The 20,953-nt window shown below is 44.3% G+C and overlaps 1 pseudogene across 1 annotated transcript in view; it reads left to right on the top strand.

Moving 5' to 3' along the window:
- The window catches only part of LOC146856666 (FIGNL1-interacting regulator of recombination and mitosis-like), a 1,045,039-nt pseudogene that overhangs the window by 280,405 nt on the left and 743,681 nt on the right, over positions 1-20,953 (top strand). The gene's annotated exons all lie outside the window — the stretch shown is intronic.

Here is a 20,953-nt window from a genome sequence, read left to right as displayed (position 1 = left end):
GCTCATGTTGGATCCACACTCCCAAATACTTCACCTGGTCTGTGCACCACTGTAATGGATAGTTCAATTGTTGAGGTTGTATTCACTTTGTCAATGGGATTACATACGATTTTTCCCAGTTCACACTGAGACCAGAATAACGTTCAAATCAGACATACACCTTTAGCAGTGGCGACATATGTGCAAAGGACCCGGACCCCCCAGGTTGCTCCCGGCCCGCCTCCATTCGAACCCACAAATCAATACTTGACGACCAGAGCTGTGGGTAAAAGAGGCCATGTTTATTACAAACCAACAACCCTGACAATATATAATTAATACAATTCCAAACGATATGGATTTATCAAATTCAATCGTTAAACAATATTTACATTTAAGTTGATCATAAAATCATAATCCATCAGCAAGTCTGACAGAACTCAATTTATATGCACAAAGAATGTTGTCTATTGCTCCAGCACTATGGGGCCTTCTGGCTCGCGTCCCCCAACCAACTGAGCACCACGCAAGGTGCAACCCACCTGCGTCCTTGAGAGGTGAGCCCCTGTCATCTGGTCCTTGTCCGCCACCTGAGGGGCCCACCCCTCCACCACCAGGCTGCCCATCGAGGCTCGTAGGGAATAACCTGGGGCGGATGCCCCATGCTCTAGTTTGTAAACTGGCGCCCTTGCCCCCAGCTGGTATCTCCATTCTCTCTGGGGTGAGCTTACCGGATCTCCCCCTCAGTGCTGGCCTAGGGAGTATGCAGGAGGACTCCCCTTAACAATGTAAGGCAATTTATGTGGCGGCCTTACCGCCACAAGGGCGACCAGGGCCAACCGCCCTTCATCCTCCCCACCAGCAGGCAACTCCAGAACCGTCGAGTTACATCAATCCCCAGGCTTAGAGGCATGTCTGATTCAAATGCCCGGATCCCCCAGTCCGGGTCCCAGGTAGCCTAATTTGTGGTGCATACCAAGCAGGCCCCTGCCCCAGGGACCACAAGGCCATATCGGCCTTCAAGGCACATGGCCAACACTAAAAAAGGCACTTGAACGCAGTCCTGGCCCCGAATTTTCTGCCATGGCACTATGAGACCACGCTATCTTGGGAACGCCTTATCCTAATCGGGTGAATCCCGACAACAGAGCCTCCCCTGCGGCCCACCCCAAACATATCATTGCCTCCTAGTCCATTGCGGCATTTCCAGTCACAACATTAACAATGGGCACTTGACCGCAGTCCTGGCCCCCACTTCCGCCATGGCACTATACCATGCCATTTTAGAACATCCAACACAACTGGGCTACTTCAGACAATAGAGCCTCCCTTGCAACCCTGTGTCCCAGCCCAAACATATCATTACTTCTTAAATATAAGTTAACCAACTCTGGGAACCGTAGTCCCCCTGGCACCAGGAGTCTTCCACTAACTGGCCAAAGTGTGTGATCTGAAGGCCAACAATGTCAGTCAAACAATAGAAAAAGGGGGGGGGGGCGCTCAAAGCCCCCCAGCTTCAACTCCAGCCCGTGCTGCCAATGATAAGTGGCCAATCACTCAGGTAAGTGACACAGCACCCCACAACCCTGGAAGACATACTGTCTTACTCTCGTCCGATGCAATATCCTGCCCGCTGCGCATGTCGCGGCCCCAATACTGTTTTGGAGTGACCACGTCGATCAATCCCCTGGGCGCGATAGGTAGACCAAGATATGTTATACACAAACTATGCCAGAGTCCGAACCTAAGTGGGCCTCCAGTGAAAAAGGGGGGGGAGGGAGTTTTCATCCCCCACAGACACGCAACAGCGCTGTAAGGCCTAAGCACTTTTGGCATGACCAATGAGTGCCTTGTTACATTTATTATCCCCCGCGGACACGCAAAGGCCCTGTACATCCTAAGCACTTTAGGCATAGCTTCTGAGTGCGCTCACAAAGCGAGGCCCCTCCCCACTGTGCTAGGCCCGAACTCTAAACCACCAAAGAGATGTCAAGGACCTAGCTATCTGGGCCGCTGCCTGCACGGAGGCCCCATGGCCCTCTAATTTCAGCTTACGTTATGGGCGCAACTGGAATCAGCTGAGCTGCTAACCAAGCTGCTCCGAACAAGCCCAGCAAAGTTGCAGGTGCCGATGAAATTGTCCGTGTCCTAAACTTACACCCGGGCAAGTAATGTTCAGCATATTTCTGTAGGGCCCCACCTCCTATTGAACATAATAGATAGGCGCCATCTACCAGCGTGCACCTTCCACTCGTGCCCTGGGCCTGGCACGACACGGCAACTCTATCTGATTGGCTGACAAGGAGACTACGACAAATACGATGGACAGGCTATACAAAAGTGTATTATGTGCTTTGTTAAAGTGGAGGAAGAATTTCAAACCCGGCAAAGGGAACTAAGTCAAACCATGAACAGCCTTGAAAGATCCGGTCCTGTAATAAGCTGGGTTAGGACCGGACAATAAAGGAAACCGAAGAGATGGAGCTAATCCAAAGGAATTAACTGATGCTGAACTGGGTGGAAGAGCAGGCCACTTTACCTAACCCTAACTATCTGAAGAATGTTACACGACCGACTGGTATTCACCAGATGAATCTACGGAATCATGCAACCAGAACAAGCTGCCCAGGATGCACCATTATTATAATGTATGTTAACTGTCCATAAGCTGCAACCCTGTGATAAGGGTGCCTCCGCAACTCCCGAAAGAAGTGGACAGAGCCCTTTCACTGCCAGCCTGCAGGCATGTGTAAGGTATACATTGCACCCCTAGCCTAAGAACGCTCTCCGATAGAGGGGGTTGCTCAGTCGAGGTGCGGGGGAGCCAAGGATGAAAAACGGGCAGAGAACCTGAAGGAAGAAGTTTCCTCCGTTACCCATAACACTCCACTGAGTGCCTATCACTCGCGAACCATTTGTAGCCTATAACTATGATGCTCCAAAGCGATCCACTCAAACCCCCCGTGAGCCCCTGACACAGCAACTGTGCAGCCTTGCTAATAGGGTACAAGACAAGTCAATGTTGTTGCCTATCGATAGTGACTGGTGCAGGTACCGCCGAATCAATTTAACTGGCTCAAAGCCTTTTCCATTTTCTTCAGCCTTTGAAGCATTTAAACTCTGGATGCCCCCTTGAGGAGCCAGAATACCACCCTGGTTGTGTGCACCATCGCCAATTAAATGTCTAGCGTGACCATTCTTTGTCACCCGACCACCCCATTAAGCACCACTTAGCTGCGTAGCCGGGTGCTTGCTATTCATATTTTACTACTCTACCTCCCCTTCTATGTAGTCCTACCCAAACACGGGGTCCTCTACAATGGTCCTTTAAAAAATAAAAATAAATACCCCCGCCGAATTCTAGCCCAGCTTCCGAGCCCTACATGCACGGAGTCTCCAGTATCTTGCTAGGGTACAATATCATAGGTGTGACCCATTCATATTTCTTCCCCAGTATCACGGTCAAATTGTTGACACCAAACAATTTAGCAATGGGGTTTCAGAGCACTTTACCTGAGCCATTCGTGCTACAGCAGGATAAACTCAAGGTGACATTAAGAGCTTTTCCCCCGAGTTAAATTGCAGAGCGATCCAGCCGAAACTTAAACCCAACCACGGTTCCTCCCCAGTAGCCCATCTACAAACACTGTTGAAACAAAGCCAATCTAGACCCCCTGAAAGCATTGAGCTACGACGATCGCGTTGGAGTACAATACCAAAGATGTGACAGTTCGGATTAACTCCCTGGCCACCCTGCCAAAATGTTAAAATCACAACCAATTAGCAATGCGGGTCTCCGCGCACTTCTTAAGGACACCCATTGCGCTACCGAGGTACCTACCTCAAGCAAAATTAAGTGATTTGCCCAGAATTGCCAATGTGTCGAGCGCTTTCCGCCGAAACTCGCACCCGGCTCCCCAGATTCGCGGCCGACTGTTCTTGATGCAAGGCCCCCTTGTCTGCCAAAGTGGCAGAATATGCCCATCGTATCTTCGCTACTGCCTCACCCTGCCCATACAAATCTTGAACCACTTGTCTGAAAGTGGCTCTGTATATACTGTTCCCAAATGGGTACAGTGTGTACAGAGTCCACAATCCCCAGAGGTTTGGCAGAGGCGAAAGTTAGATATAACCTTACTCTCTAAAGTAGTAGCTTGGTCGAGCAGTAAGGCAGTATCAGAGGGCAGTGTGAAGCATTTGTTGTACTCAAAGTCAAAGTTTGCTTTATTCGGTTAAAATTTTAAAACCATCAAAGCACAGAACAGTAATTCATTATACAGGCAAATGCAATTACAAAAGAAATTTTAACACAAAAAATAAATACAATACAATTTGGCGCTAAATACAATAAAAGTATGTCTTTCAATTAATTCAGCAATATTACAATCTAAAAATCATTACTCCTTAAAAATTCTATCTTCAACAGTTTGTTAAGCACAAAACTCATTGGGAAATGAGGGGAATAACTAAGTAAACTGAGCCCTATTTCTAGATCTTAAAGCACCCACGATGAAGCTCGCAACCCCAAAACAAATCAAAGGAGACTCCAACATTTGTAAATAGGCCAACGCAGGCCTTACTTGCTCAAATTGACGATTCTTGAAAATTGGAAAAATATATTTTTTACGCTGAGAAGAGTAAAATTTACAAAACAATAACATGTGCAACATATTTTGTTCAGAGATGTTGTCACAAGGACAAGGCCCCAAAGTTCCCTCTTTGAAAAAGCCTTTGGGGTAGGCCAAGAGCCAAGGGAGCATACCATGCTTAAACCTTATTAGCAAAAACATATGGAAAGGTTTGTTAATGTAGGTTAAGTAAGGCTGGATCTCACCACCTGAACTCAACATAACATAAACCTCCTAACTGTCGGTTTCCCCAACTCATCTCCTTCCCTTGACAACATTGCTCTTGTCAAAAATTGGGTCTTAAGGGCCTTGATTTGCTCTTTACTCAGCGCACAAGGACTGGTAAACAGTTCAAGGCAGCCAAGCGACTTCAAGTTATTTTTAATATAACAGATCCATGGGATAGATATAGCTTCATCTAGGGACAAGCAATCTTGAATAATTTGTTGGTTTAGATTTGGAGGCTGCTGCGCCCAAACCCTCAACCAACCTAGTAACGGGGCCGCAGAAATTTGGTCAGCAAGATATCCCACCCCCAGGTCCTCATGTATATTAAAAGTTGGTGCAGAAGGGGGAAGAGACAACAATTTCCGAAAAAAAGTATTTTCTACTGCTTGGATGTCAGGAGAGGCTTTATAGCCCCAGACCTCACAACCATATAGGGCCATGGGAATACACTTAGCTCTATAGATTTTTATTAGAGCAGGAAGCGGTTTACACCCCAAGCGCTTTGCAAAGCCCAACAGAGCGCCTGTAGCTCTAGCAAGGTTATTCTTTTTCTGAGCACGTTGCATGACCCAAGATATTCTGTCGTCAAATACGACCCCTAAATATGGGAAGGTCTGCACTTTTGTTAGTTCCTGCCCATTACAGAAAAATTTCACCCTTTTTGCCCTCCCCGTAGCTATTGACATGGAATGTGATTTTTTAAAATTTATTAATAAGTATAAAGAGACCATAAAATCATAGAATCCATTTAAAAGAGCTTGTAAACCTCTCGCGGTTCTAGCCAACAGAACGGTGTCATCCGCATATAGTAATGCGGGGATCATTTTAGAGCCGGCTTTGGGAATATCTTTACTAACCGAAGTTAAAACCACACCCAAATTGTTAATGTAAAGCGAGAAAAGTAGGGGGGCAAGAATACACCCCTGTCTTACTCCACGCTTTACCTGCCAAGCATCTGTCTGACTCCCGTCTTCACTATAGCGGACAACTGCGGTAGTGTCCTCGTGGATAACCGCCAAGAAGGAAATCGGTACCGGATCAAGCCCCAAGACGGCTAATAAGGCCCATAATTTTTGCCGATTTACAAGGTCGAAAGCAGTGGACAAATCCATAAAAGCTAAATGGAGGTCCCCCTGCTTAGCGACCGTGTATTTCCCAATAATGAGATGTAAATTAAGGCATTGGCCTACAGTACCCCTTCCTTGTCTGAACCCATATTGTAGGTCAGAAATTATAGATTTCTCCTCCAGCCACACTGTTAAGTGAGCAAGGACAACTTTACCCATTACTTTCATGGCAGAATCCAAGAGAGAAATAGGCCGGTAACAAACCGGATCTTCTCTTAAACCTTTTTTAAAAAGAGGGACGATAACAGCTTTGCCCCATGATTTAGGAGCATCGGCCTCAGAAGCAGCATTAAAAACACGAGTTAAAAGTTTAGCCCAAAACCTTGAGTCAGCCCTGTAAAGGTCCGCGGGGACTCCATCCGGTCCTGGGGCTTTACCTATTGCCATAGCCTCAATGGCCTCCAAGTCCTCTTACTCCTTAAAAAGGATTCTTGAAGCTAATGTATTATCCGCATAATTTACTGGATTAGGTTCTTGAATCTCCGAGTAAAGACCACTAAAATGGGCCACCCATCTGTCTGGCGGGATGAGACATTCTTTGTTAGTATTCTCCAGCTCATTAAAAAGAGGACTATTAATCACCTTCCAGAACTGGCTACTATTTTTCTGGATACTAGCGTCTGACAAATCATCCCATGCCTTATTTTTTAACTGGTTTTTCCTGTCCTTTATTGCTTTTTTGTAACATCTTCTAGCCTCTGCTATCTTACTAGGGTTATTACCGGGTTCTTTCAGTGCCGATAAGAGAACAGAGTGAGCACTAGAACAAGCATGGTCAAACCAGTTTTTGAATTTCTTGGGCCTTGGTTTCCCATGACTGGTAAGATTCCCCACAACTTGTTTAGTAATTCTGTCAAAGGCACCCAGAATGACCCTCGGTTGTGCCACTGCCGAAAGACACAGGCTAAAATCCTCTTTTTTACTTTCATATAAGTTTTCAAGGAAATCGGCCGGGGTAATAACATCCCATCTCAATTGTCTTCCCTGACTAGTAGACTCTAGATTTGTGTTGGAGATCGGAGGTAAGGGAACATCTTTCCTCAATGCCTTAACTTTAATTTCCAGAGTAAGTGGATTGTGATCACTTGAGGCATTTTGCGTGACACGAAAAGTACCCAGTAAGTTCATCATAATGCGTGATACAAAGATGTAGTCAATTGTACTACAATGGCCTTGACCCGTAAACGTATGGACGGGAGCCAGCAAGTCTTGAACAGGCATGTGTAAGTGATAGGTCGATACCATATTCTCTAAATATATCCCACCCTTAGAGTGTTCGAAATGGGTAGCCTCTTGTGGGCAAAAATCATGATGGTTGTTTGCAAAACAATTAAGATGACATACATGAATATTAAAATCGCTAAAAAGCAAATAAGGTTTAACATTAATTGCGTCATACTCGTCCAAAAAACTGAACAGTGCTTTGAGATGCTCTAACTCGTCCAGCCTAGTGAATGAGTTATAAAAATTAACCACCAAGAATGATGGCAAATTAACACATTCCATTTTCACCGCTAAAATATGAGGAGAATTGGTTACTAACAGCTCCATACTATATAGTAACTTTAGACTGAATAATAACAAAAGACCCCCTCGTGGTCTCCCCATGACAGAAGGCACAGCATATTTAATAAAGGACTGATACCCATCCAAGTAGTAAGGATCTGTAGCCTCCCATGTTTCTTGTAAAGCAATTATATGATAAGTGGAAAGAAAAGCCCTCCAGTTTTGATCACCTCGTTTAGAGCGAAGACCAGCAATATTCCATGATAAAGCAGTAATTATATCTATTGCTGGAGTGCCTACTACACACACTTGCTCTTTTGTTAGACAATTTTCCAAATTAAGTGAAAAAGGTAGTGGGTCAGCTTCTACTCCATTAGAAGGCAATTCAACACCCAAATTATCAAAATTAATGATAGGAGCTATTCCGCTCCTAACTACAGGAACTACCTCAGGACGCCTCTGCGTGACTCTTGTGGCAACCTCTGTCTGTAAAGGTAAATTTTTAACTATTAAAGCAGTGGAATTGACAGTATTATCCACAGCAGGTGTCCTGGGAGATAAAAACCCAAAAGAGTTGGAAGAAACTGTACTGGAAACATCATTATGGGTATAGACTCCATCGACCCTGAGTCAGTCATTAACATCTAAAGTACTAAAGACTTCATATCTGTTACTTAATAGCAGTGATTTACTTGCAGGGACTTGCTGAAAGGGGCGCTCTCTCAATCTGACAGGCCCCAAAATGGGTGGTGGATAAAAAAAGCCCAATGGGAGAACATTAACGTAATCCTGTTGAATTCTAACAGACCCTGCTTGTCTTAAAATATGGTCAACTATATCGGGGGAGCTAAAATTCACAACGACAGTCACCCTTCAGAGTCTTATTGGACTTCCCCACCCAGGGGACCCTTCTCACCATTTTAAAACAATCAAAGAGGTGACTCCCCAAGACTGTCTTCCCAGCCAAAAAGTGGAGGGCTTTATTTTTCAGGGAGGACCAATGCTCTTCCTTGCCATCACAAATTTGCGGGACATTGGCCAAAATAACCGTATATGGGCAGGCCTCTGGTAGCAAGTTTAGTGGACGATCCTTATGTGTAGGCTCCCCCCGAGCACTTCGTCTTTCAGTATGACCCCTCAGCCCTGGACTAACACCGTTGATTCCCCGAGCAGGTGGTAAGGGGATTATAGGGCCCGCAACAGGAGTTGACATTGAGTCAACCAGTTCAGACACTCTAGAAGTGACTTCACTTAGGGGATGTAGATCAGAAGGATTAGGCCTTAACACCGGAGCACTTTGACCAGCAATATGACGTTCAATGAGAATAAGTCTATCGTCAATCTTACTGAGTCTGTCCAAGACTGGCGATATAATCGCCCTCAATCGCTCGTCCAACAGCTTAATCAAATCAGCTGAAATGTCCCTCATAGTAGCTACGTCCCCTTGAGCCCCAAGCTCAGTAAGCCCATTTCCCTTAAAAGGAGTTGCCTCAACCACTGAACTACCTTCCGGATGAACCAACCCTTGACCAGGATCTTTATTCCTAGGTTGTTTAGCATGTTGGCAGTTTCCTTTGGGGGCATGGGTAGCTTTTCTCTTACCCTTGGGTACTTTAACAGGGGCAACAGAAGGGGTCTTTAACTGCCTAGTGCGTGAGGCTGGGGGGGAAAGAGAAGGACTAGAGACATTCATCGAAAATTGGGCACTGGAATGACAGGTCTCTAAAGCAGGCCCAGAAGAGATAGAATGAGTAGCCTGCATGGGGACAACTGAATTAAGCTGGGTAAAAGGCTCTAATGACAACCTTCTTTCCACGATTTCAATTTCTTTTGACACGGCATTTTCAGCTTTTTTTAAATAGGCGTCTAAGGTCCCTGACCCCCCCCGCTGTAGAGCCCTTGTAGTTTTTCGCCATGGCGTAATCTGCCACTGATAACTTAATGCGATTGTTACCACAGCTATCACAACATGAAATACCTTAACTGGGCAAACCTTAACAACTGACCCGGTGTTGCAACGAACAATCCCAAAGTACGTGTGGTGCTGGTTAGAGGGGTGGCCCAGCCCAGCCTTGTCCAGCCCCGGACGGCCACAGACGGCCCGCCCTTTGCCCGGGCTTCGTCCGGCGCTTCCCGCTCGCGTACCGCGAAGCGGAAATGGTCGGGACTTATATAAGGCGTCACAAGGTTGTAGCGAATGGGCGGGGGGAAGCACAGGTGTAGTGGCGCACGGGCTCCTGGGAACCGGAGTCCCGTGCACAGCCTTCTCCCCGCGTTAGTCCAGACACTTGCGGCAAACAAAGGTCAACAGAGCCCCTCCTAGGGCGACGGGACGACAGCCAGCAGCCAAAGGTCAAGTGAGTGTGGAAACGATGCGGGACCCGCGCAAGCGGGTTCCGCGAGGTGTTATCAGCACACTTCCAGCAATGGGCGGGGGGAAGCACAGGTGTAGTGGCGCACGGGCTCCTGGGAACCGGAGTCCCGTGCACAGCCTTCTCCCCGCGTTAGTCCGGACACTTGCGGCAAACAAAGGTCAACAGAGCCCCTCCTAGGGCGACGGGACGACAGCCAGCAGCCAAAGGTCAAGTGAGTGTGGAAGCGATGCACACTCAGTCATCAAATGGTCTCACACACTCAAGAACTGAACTCTAGGCCAGTGGTTTGTATATAAAAATATATGGTTTTATTTTGGAACCAACAATAGGTATCAAAATATACTTTCTCAGAATGAGATGCTTTAGTTAAATACTTTGCAATAGGCAATTGACTTTTGAATGCAATAGTTACCGTTTGTTGCAGTAGGCAACACAATTTCAAACACAATAATACATTGAGCTCAATGGGAATTTTAAGTTAAATGCAATTGATTACTTTCAGGATTACTTTTTTAACTCCAGGACTGGATCCTAGTTTCAGTGCTGGGACAGTTCTTGGAAACAAGTGAGTAAATAAGTTTTAGTTACTGTTGTGATTGGTAAGCAATATTTTGGCATTTTATAAGTTGACACTTAGAAACGTATTCTAATCAAATTACCAATGTTCTCCTATGGGAGGAAATTCACTTAGCAGGGAAGTGGGGTTATGGTTACTTTTTCGGGTTCAGTGTTGGATCCTGGATCCAGCACTAGTATACCACCTGTAAGCAGTTGATAAAATGCATTTAGGTTATACAGGCGATTTTTTACGAATATTTGTAAGTTTGCAAAATCGACAGAAGAAATTTCACAGAAAAAGTCAATGATTTCCTATGGGAGAAAGTTCAAGTTACCGGTAAAGTATGTTCTCGTTACTTTTGTAATCCAGTGCTGGGCTCCTAGGCCCAGTACTGGGACATCTATCTAAAACAGGTAAGTAGTTACGTTTTTACAGTTTTTTGTTTTTTAAATCTTATTTTTATTAAATTTTGAAAAGACATGTTAACATACTTCTTACAGAAATGCATTTCCATCATAATAGTCGCCACCATACTCATAATTATGTTTTTACAGTTGGTACGATTTTTAAAGAATATTTGTAATTTGTAATCGACACTTAGAAGAAATTTCACAGAAAAACAGTCATTGGTTTCCTATGGAAGAAAGTTGAGTTAGCGGTAAGTATGGTTTGTAATTACTTTTCAGGGTCAGTGCTGGGCACCAAGATCCAGCACTGGGATCTCTACTAATAGCAGGTGAGTATTTCCGTTTTCGTTACTTGGTTGATTGTATGTGAATATTTTAAAGTTTAGAAACTCCACAGAAGAAATTTCAAGTGAAACCTGCCAATGTTATCCTATATAAGAAAAGTGAGTTATCGGCTTTTGGGTAAGTAATCGGCTGGCAGAGTTAAGGTTCTGGGCAGAGACTCTGGGGTCTCCCAGGGTCAGGTAAGTACAATTGTTAAACCCTCAGCGGCACAGGGGCAGCCGGGTGCAGAGTGAATTAGGCCCAATGTTATCCTATGAAAGGCAGGAGGCCCTTGGTTGGTGGCTGCTGGCTAGAAGGCCACGCAGCCGTGGGAGCTGGGCTCCTGGTCACTTGCTCAGGGCAAATGGGGAAGTAGATAGGAGTAGAAGTTGCGCTGCCAGGGGCACTCTGGCGGCTGGGTGCAGGGTGCTTTTGAGCCGTTGGGCGCTCAATGGATTGCAATGGAGAAGCTCAAGAAAGTACAAAGGCTGCAAGCTCGTGGACGAAGATTCTTCAGGTGCGACCACCACTTCGAGAGGTAAGTTGGGTAGTTGGAGGATAAGTAGGTACCCAGGAGTTGGGCACAGGGGGCCGCAGGGTGCAAGGGTGCCTTTTGGTGTCGGGAAATCTTACCCTCTGTTGATCGCGGTTGGGGGGGTCCCTGGTTCTGAGGCTGCAGGCGTTGACTCAGGAGCGTCGAGGTGGGTCCTTGGGTGCCGGATTCGGGGTCACAGTTGCAGGGGGGACGTCCTCATGGTCTTTGTACACTCCAGCACAGGCCAGGCTTGGTGGGTGCAGAGTGTGCAGGGTTCGTGGTTCCTGGCTGGTGCCAGGGGTCAGTTACTTGCTTTGAGCAGTACCACTGCTCGTGGGAGTCCCAGATGCTTAGAGTCACAAGGTAGCCAGGTCCTCCGGGGTTTGTGAGGTTACTGGCCATGAGAGATGCGGGATTTAGCAGGAGCAGGTTCGAGGGTCAACAGGCTGGTAGGGCTGGGGCAAAGCAGTTGGTGTCTTCCTCTTGTTAGCAGCTGCACGGCAGGTCTTCTTTTTTCTTGATCTTCTTTGCTGTTTCGGAATCTGGATCTAAGGAAGGAAGGTTCAGGGTGCCCCTAAATACTAGATTTAGGGGTGTTACAGGTAGGTAAAGGGCAGGGACAAATGGGTCCCTGCCCTGGGGTGGGTACACCCCCTATCCTGCCACTCTCCTGTGGGAGGGGGGTGAGTAGCCTAGTCCTGATTGGGCAGGGCTTTCCATCTTCAAGATGGCGAGAGCCCGGAGATGTGCTTCACTTCGCCTTCCCCACCTGAGGGGTGGGATTGGCAGAGGCTGGCACACCCCCTTTCCTTCCTTGGGGTTTCCGGTCAGTCTTCCCACCAGAGTGGGGGTCAGAACCGGTAGGGGCCAGTTGCTGAGTACAGCAAGTGGTCTGGAGAAGCTCACAAAAGCGGAATGCCTTTGAAGCTTTCCCTGCTCATCCTGGGGTAGGAGACTTAGCACCTCACCCAGGATGCGCATTGTTGCAGGCCCAGGAGAGCAGATGGCTCTCTACCCAGGGGTCGAGCAACATGTCTGCTGTGTGGCAGCCTAGGCAGCCCCTCAGACAAGACGTGGATTGTAGGCGAGGTTCATGGGGCATCTCTAAGATGCCCTCTGTCGTGCATCTTACAGTAAATCCCACACTGGCATCAGTGTGGGTTTACTGTGCTGAGAAGTTTGATACCAAACTTCTCAGTCTTCATTGTAGCCATCATGGCGCTGTGGAGTTCGTTTTGACGACCTCCCAGCACCATATACTCTCAATGGCAGCACTGCACTTACAGTGCTCCGGAATGGACCTGGGTACTGTATGGGCACAGGGCTCATGCACCTGTGCCCACACCGCTGGCATAGGGCACCCAGCTAGAGGGGTGACTGAGGTATGCCAGGGCATTGTGTGTTGTGGGCATTAATAAGACGAAAAAAGACCACCACAAAACCAATGGACACGAACAAAAAAAAATACTTATGAGCATCAGCCAAATGTAAGTCCAGGGGGGGGAACTAAAAAATGTCTTTTAAACGAAGCAGAAAATACAGAAATGTTCGAAGGGGTATTGGAAGTCAGAGTTAGTGTCAAATGAAAAACGTGACTGGTCAACTGCGGTTGATTGTAAACTAGGCAACGACACATCTGTGGGATAAGTATACTCAGTATCTTCAGGTGGACCCACCAGCCGGTGGTGGCAACAAAGGATTAGTAACCGTACACATCTTGATGGCAACGTCAGGCCTGGTGGTAGATGCCGGAGCCAAAACAGAATTTCTCATCATCGCTGGACAAGAGACCGCTGGAGTCCTACTAAGAAGAATCGGCCACTCGCTGTAGTTTGACATTGTCAATGGAGATGTACCTGTTATCCTTGCGACCAGGAAGTGGAGGTAAAATGACGGTCACCAACTCAAGGTAGCCAGCCGACTACCGTGATCTGAAGCGCAGCATCAGTTGTGGAGGGCAAGTGTTCCTTTGCAAGACCGTCTCTGGTCTCTTGTAGACTCTGTAAGACAGCACAGTGATCATCTACGTCAAAGGGTGCGGCGGCCGCCGCCATGTCTAGACCATTAAGGTCCGGAACAAGCATCTTTATGCCAAAGAGCATTTCTTATGGGGTCCGCCTACCCAGAGGCCTTCTAGGGAGATTAAGTGCACGTTGAACGTTATACACATGGGCTACCCATTTCCTGCCAGTGCCTAAAACCCTAGCTGTCGGGGATTGCTTTAAGTCATGGTTCATTCGTTCCACAACACTATTGCCCTCAGGCCGCTATGGAGACGAAAATTTGACTTGGACCCCCAAAGATCTCATGGCTTCTTTGTACGCCTTAGAGGCGAACGCAGGACCTTGGTCAGTGAAGGATACCACATGCGAAAATTCCCACAAAGACACGCAAATCCCTGATGACCGTTCGAGCATCAGCACTGCTTTGTGGACATACCCAAAGAAAACGTGTGCACAAATCTACTGCAACTAAGATGTACTTCTACGCAGTATCAGAGGAGAAAGGACTGCAGTGATCTAAATAAACGCATCCCAGTGGTTTATTAGATATGTACAACTGCGTTTGTGGTGGACGCGCAGCAGTTGAAGGTTTAATCTGCTGGCAGATGTCACAATTAAGAACATAAGTATGAGTCCGTTTATACAACCCGCGCCACCAGTAACCTTGCTGTAAGAGAGTAACAGTCGCTGAAACAATCATAGCAGAGAAACTCCCTCACGACCTCTATTAATGGAAGACAATTTAATTGTGAAAGGGAAACGTAAGGGCCTACACAATAGTGATACAAACCACAAAGAAATATTTTTCAATTTATTTCTTTTTTATTTTTTATCATTTACCATTTTATGTTTTTCTTTGAAAAATTCAATATACTTCTTTTTCTTATCACAAAAATAAATTTAAAACTTTTAAATTACACTGACTAAATGCATTACAGTGAATGTACATTAAATTAATTAATGATTAGCAGTAGTCCCTGGGACAACCTAATATAGATCACGAAGGATCTATCTCATCCCACAGTCACATCTACACACATCCCACATCATTCCACATTCATACATATACATCTCATAAAAACATCGAAAAAAGGCATAATTTTTTTGGGTTATCGTTAATTGAATATTGGAGGTACAGGATACACAATAACCTCCTGTGACTAACAATTCAACTGCAGACGCAGAGTAGTGGTGTCAAGTCAATGGCCGACGCGTTTCAATGGCGTAGGTGCCACCTTCATCAGGACCATAGATGTACTCAGAAACGATAAAGCCCAGGGAAAACCTGCAATAATATATACATAAAAAGTATTTTTTAATTGCCCAAAATTCCCTATAGATTAAAGAAATCCTCCCAGGTTAGGTGATCACTGTAAGAAATTTCAGAAAAAGTTTTTACAAACCCAAAAGAAAACAGAGAAAAGGGAATATACATCCAAAAGAATCTTATCAAAGTGAAATATCTATCACCGCGTTACCGTTGCACTATCAACATTTCGACCCCATATGCTCAGACTACATAGAGGTAGCAGTTTTTTAAGGGACACGTCTTTACATCGATACAACGCATCTTAAAGCGGGATACAATACCACCACCAAAAAGCTTAAGACACCACGTGTATCACTAATATTATAGTCCTCTGTGCCATACCTAGACACCACCGCTATAATGAAAGGCAGGGGAGCAGGAGGCTTACTTGTTTTAAAAGGTATTCTGTTCAGAACGTCTCGTCATACGCTCGAGAGAGGATTCTCAATCGATGGCCCCTCAACATCAAACTCAACAACCCTACTTAAAGACTCGCAACCAACAGTACTGGCGCTAGGAGGTGAAAAGGTGGGACTGGGAAATGATGATGCCATGCCTATCTTCAACCTCTCATCTATCACTCTCAAAGATGACGAACGTGCTATACTGAGTAAGGGGTTATCTTTTGTTCCCTACACTCGTCCGAATTTGTTTAAACTGCATGAAGACCTATTCTCCTTCTTCAGAAAAGTGAGGTTAAAAAAGTTCTTTTTAGATCGTCCTCCTACTGAAGAAATTGATAATCAATCTAGATGTAAACCTCCATCTCAGTTCACTCCAACCCTTGATATGGTGGGCCCTGAGGTTAATATCTTTGAGCAGAATGTCCTCAAAGAAATAGAATGCGTCACCAAAAAGCCACCATTTGCACATAATAATCTCACCTCTTCAGAAAATACTGCCTTATGCGGCATCAAGTCAAATAAAGATTTAGTAATAAAGCCTTGTGATAAAGGTGGTGGTATAGTGATCATGAACAAAAATCAATATTGTGAAAAAATATCTAACATGCTGTCTGTACCTGAGCACTATACTAAATCTCACCCCAGGGAATTATCTAAACTTAAGGGGATCATCCTAGACATCACGAGGAAAGCTCTAGACCGTGGTGATATATGCCAAGAGGAGTATAACTTTCTGAATAAATCTTGCCCCAAAACTCCAGCCTTGTATGGATTACCCAAAACCCATAAGAACACAGTAGATCCGCCTATGCGTCCCATCATCTCTACTATTGGCTCCAGTACTGAGCCCTTATCTAAATATGTGGACTCTTATCTCTGTCCCCTCACACAGAACTACGCTTCATTTATTCGCGACACAGGGGACATGATTAATAAGATTGAGGGCATGCCATTTAATTGCAATCAACAGATATTAGTGACGCTTGATATTGAGGCTTTGTATACTAACATCCCTCAATATCAAGCGTTACAATCTGTTGCAGCCTTGCTATTTAGAACTCCAGGCGAAAGACCAGATGTATTCATCTTAGAATGCTTGGAAGTGGTGCTCATGAACAATTTTTTCGAGTTTGAAGGTTCTACATACAAACAAATCAAGGGCACCAGCATGGGAGCATCTTGTGCTCCAAGTGTGGCCAACATCTATATGGGAGAATGGGAACTTAAGAACATCTTTAATGAAGCTGCTCCCTTCTCTGATAATGTCATCGGTTGGAGACGCTTCATCGATGACATTTTCTTCATCTGGTCGGGCACAAATGAATCCCTGAATGAATTCATACTTTGGCTTAACGCCAGTGACTGTAATTTAAAATTTACAGCCAAAAGTAGTGCCCACCAGGTGGAATTTTTGGACATTCTCATCTCAGGCTCTAATAACATCATTGAGGTAAGTCTATATAGAAAGCCGACTGCAAAAAATACTATATTACACTACCATAGCTTTCACCCAACGAGCCAAAGAGATGCAATCCCTTTTGGAGAATTTTTGCGCATCAGGCGTAACTGCACGGACATGCGTGAGTTCCATAGACATGGAGATTCCCTTCGGGTACGACTTCTGGCCAGAGGCTACCCACATAGGTTGATAAGACATGCCTATAAAAGGGCTAAATATTACGACAGAGAGGCGTTATTAACAGGCACTGTTCGTGCACCTAAAGATCAAGTGGTATGTGTCATCAACCACTCTTCATTGAATTATAAGATCAGAAACATCATTATGAAAAATTGGAAAATTCTAAATAGTGATGAAAATGAAACTCAGCTGGAACCACCGCTGGTAGCGTATCGCAGAAACCGTAACCTACGCGACCTTCTAGTGCACACTAGACCTATCCAACCTATTGCAGGACGTCAACTCACAATAACAGGTCTGCCTTTGATTCTAGGAAATCACAAGTGTGGCTCTTGTCATGCTTGCGATAGTGCTATGGTCACAGATACCATACAATACGAAGGAAAATGTGTAAAGTTGCGAGACCTAACAAATTGCAGAAGTCATAACATTGTATACATGCTACTATGCCCCTGCGGCTTAGCATACATCGGAGAAACCGCACGAGAATTCCGTACTCGGTATAGCGAGCACAAATCAGCTATACGTACGAAGAAAATTACAGCTCCACTTGTACAACACTGCATGGACAAAAACCATTCAGAAAGTGAATTCAAATGGCTGATTTTGGAAAAAATCCAGAGTAAAGCTGGGACACCAATAGAGACCATCCGAAAACAACGTGAAACCTTCTGGATTTTTACTTTTAACAGTGTTAGAAAGGGCTTGAATCTTGATATACAATGGTTGGTGACTCAGACTTGGTGAGGTTGTTTACACATCAGACGCGTACGTGCCACTTTATTGCTGAACTACCTTCACTGAAGAGGTGCCATGAACTATAATAGGCTCTGTACAGTACATTGATATGACTTAGATCTAGCAAGCTTGGTAGCAATATGAATATGATGACAAGCAGTTTGGACTATCTCTTATCTACCAATTTTTGTTCTAGTAATACTGTGTACGTAGCGATAATAAACGTTTTCGCTACTCCCGTATGATTGGAAATCTCAACAATGACCCTTTACAAGACAGTTTTCTTTACGGAGTTGCACGTTGACTATAAAGTGTTGCAACACTGTCTGATCTTCTGTTTTTTCTTGAATGTTCTTTCATTATAATTTTTTGTTTTTAGTGAATAAACACTGACACAACTGTTCACTATGCAGGCCCTCATCAACCCGCATTTCTTTGCAACATTGCAGAATATACAATCTTTCTGTAGTGGTAGTATATACCACATGTCTGTTCGGCACGATCGCATGTGTGTAACAGATAAATTTGATCAAATTAAATTCATAAGTATTAATACATCTCCTGTCAACCAGTAAGGGCACAATAAAGCTGTTTTTTAAAAAAAACGCGCTTTGATTGACCACATAATACCCGTTTCAAAATGGTGCTGATAAACGATGTAGGACAGTCCTCTTTCCTTTACTTGATGTTTTAATCATACTCCGCCTACTCGTTGGCTGAGCCGTTGTGATTGGCCAGCAACGTATATATTATCTTGTAGACCTTTACGTCACTGCGTGCTGCCGTACCGCTATCGTTGGTCCACCCGGAAGACCGCGAGGTTGAGAAACAATTGACGGAGAAGGGACTCTAAAAAAGAAGGTAAACCGCTAGATAGACAAACTTCTTGATAGAGTGGTGCTTGGGCCGCTACATCCTCTCTTTATTTGATTAGTTAAATATTCTTGATAACAAGTTAACCATTTAATGCTGTCTTGTTTGGACCTTTGTTTAGATGTAACGCGTCCCCGTTTGAAAGACTAACAACATAGCTCTGGATACATTTGATTGGGACGGCTATATTACCGTACCGCTATCTTGGGTACATCTATATGGTTTTTGGAGGAAAAGAATTTCTAATATAAAAGGTAAGCCTCTTTGGCGCCTAATTTGCCTATGACGAGGTGTTAGTACTATTCATATCCTTGTAAAAAAATTGTCCTTGTAAATTGGTTACAACAAATAAAAGATGACTCCAGTTTCTATTCTATTTAGTGCTGGGGTGTTGCTAGACACAACAGGATAACGGCTGCAAACTTTGATGATTAACTAATAATGAATACGACTCCGGGATCGAATTAAGGTTAGCTTCTAATTAACAAATAGTTTTTTAGAATAAACACTGTCTTATATAAAGTACCGTTAGGGAATCGAGTTAATTGCCTTAGTAGGTTGCATATGCTTAAAGTGATTTATATAAATAGATCTGTTTAGATAAAAAGGATAGATGACGAAAAGGTCTTTAAAATGTAGGAATGGGTCTATAGGAACACTACTTGTGATATATTCACTGGCAAAATACGTCATTTGTGTCTCCACTGAATACACAAATTCGGCAGTAATCTGTTTAGAAGTGGTATTACACCTACGTGGTAACAGATTAAAATAAAGTTAACAGTGGCTCTTTCGACTTTGATGTGCAAGTTGAAAAATACCAGTATATTTCTGTTCCCCTGGTTTTTCAGAGGGTCTTTTCCTGATATACTTTTATAGAGACTGTGACCCTGCCAAAAAAAGATAATTAATGAGTTCATGTACTGTTAACAGAGTTATGAATCCTTTCTATCGAGCGTATGACGAGACGTTCTGAACAGAATACCTTTTAAAACAAGTAAGCCTCCTGCTCCCCTGCCTTTCATTATAGCGGTGGTGTCTAGGTATGGCACAGAGGACTATAATATTAGTGATACACGTGGTGTCTTAAGCTTTTTGGTGGTGGTATTGTATCCCGCTTTAAGATGCGTTGTATCGATGTAAAGACGTGTCCCTTAAAAAAACTGCTACCTCTATGTAGTCTAAGCATATGGGGTCGAAATGTTGATTGTGCAACGGTAACGCGGTGATAGATATTTCACTTTGATAAGATTCTTTTGGATGTATATTCCCTTTTCTCTGTTTTCTTTTGGGTTTGTAAAAACTTTTTCTGAAATTTCTTATTCAGTGATCACCTAACCTGGGAGGATTTCTTTAATCTATAGGGAATTTTGGGCAATTAAAAAATCCTTTTTATGTATATATTATTGCAGGTTTTCCCTGGGCTTTATCGTTTCTGAGTACATCTATGGTCCTGATGAAGGTGGCACCTACGCCATCGAAACGCGTCGACCATTGACTTGACACCACTACTCTGCGTCTGCAGTTGAATTGTTAGTCACAGGAGGTTATTGTGTATCCTGTACCTCCAATATTCAATTAACGATAACCAAAAAAAATTATGCCTTTTTTCGATGTTTTTATGAGATGTATATGTATGAATGTGGAATGATGTGGGATGTGTGTAGATGTGACTGTGGGATGAGATAGATCCTTCGTGATCTATATTAGGTTGTCCCAGGGACTACTGCTAATCATTAATTAATTTAATGTACATTCACTGTAATGCATTTAGTCAGTGTAATTTAAAAGTTTGAAATTTATTTTTGTGATAAGAAAAAGTATATTGAATTTTTCAAAGAAAAACATAAAATGGTAAATGATGAAAAAATAAAAAAGAAATAAATTGAAAAATATTTCTTTGTGGTTTGTATCACTATTGTGTAGGCCCTTACGTTTCCCTTTCACAATTAAATTGTCTTCCATTAATAGAGGTCGTGAGGGAGTTTCTCTGCTATGATTGTTTGCTTTCCCCTTTTCCCTGACCTTAAGTAAATTCTAAGGGGGTCCCATATCTGTTGCATTACAGTCGCTGAAACGCCAGCATGTGCAGATGCCATGCCTTTGTGAGCCGCTGTTATCAAAGACAGTCTGCAGTCCGCGTTGGGAATCAATCTGTCACCAACGTCGTTAATTCTCACATAGGGAACTTTATCAGGACTTAAATGATAAGAGTACTTAGAAGGGAAACCCCTCGGGTAATTACTTCCCTTCTCGGTTGCAGCAATAGCTGCCAAGATGTCATCATCAATCTTACTTTTGGATCTTGTAACTGCTGCC

Source organism: Triturus cristatus, chromosome 4_1, assembly GCF_964204655.1.
Source record: "Triturus cristatus chromosome 4_1, aTriCri1.1, whole genome shotgun sequence".
Taxonomy (NCBI): Eukaryota; Metazoa; Chordata; class Amphibia; order Caudata; family Salamandridae; genus Triturus; species Triturus cristatus.
The sequence above is the reverse complement of the archived record's forward strand: the minus strand, read 5'-3'. Positions and strand labels throughout refer to the sequence as shown.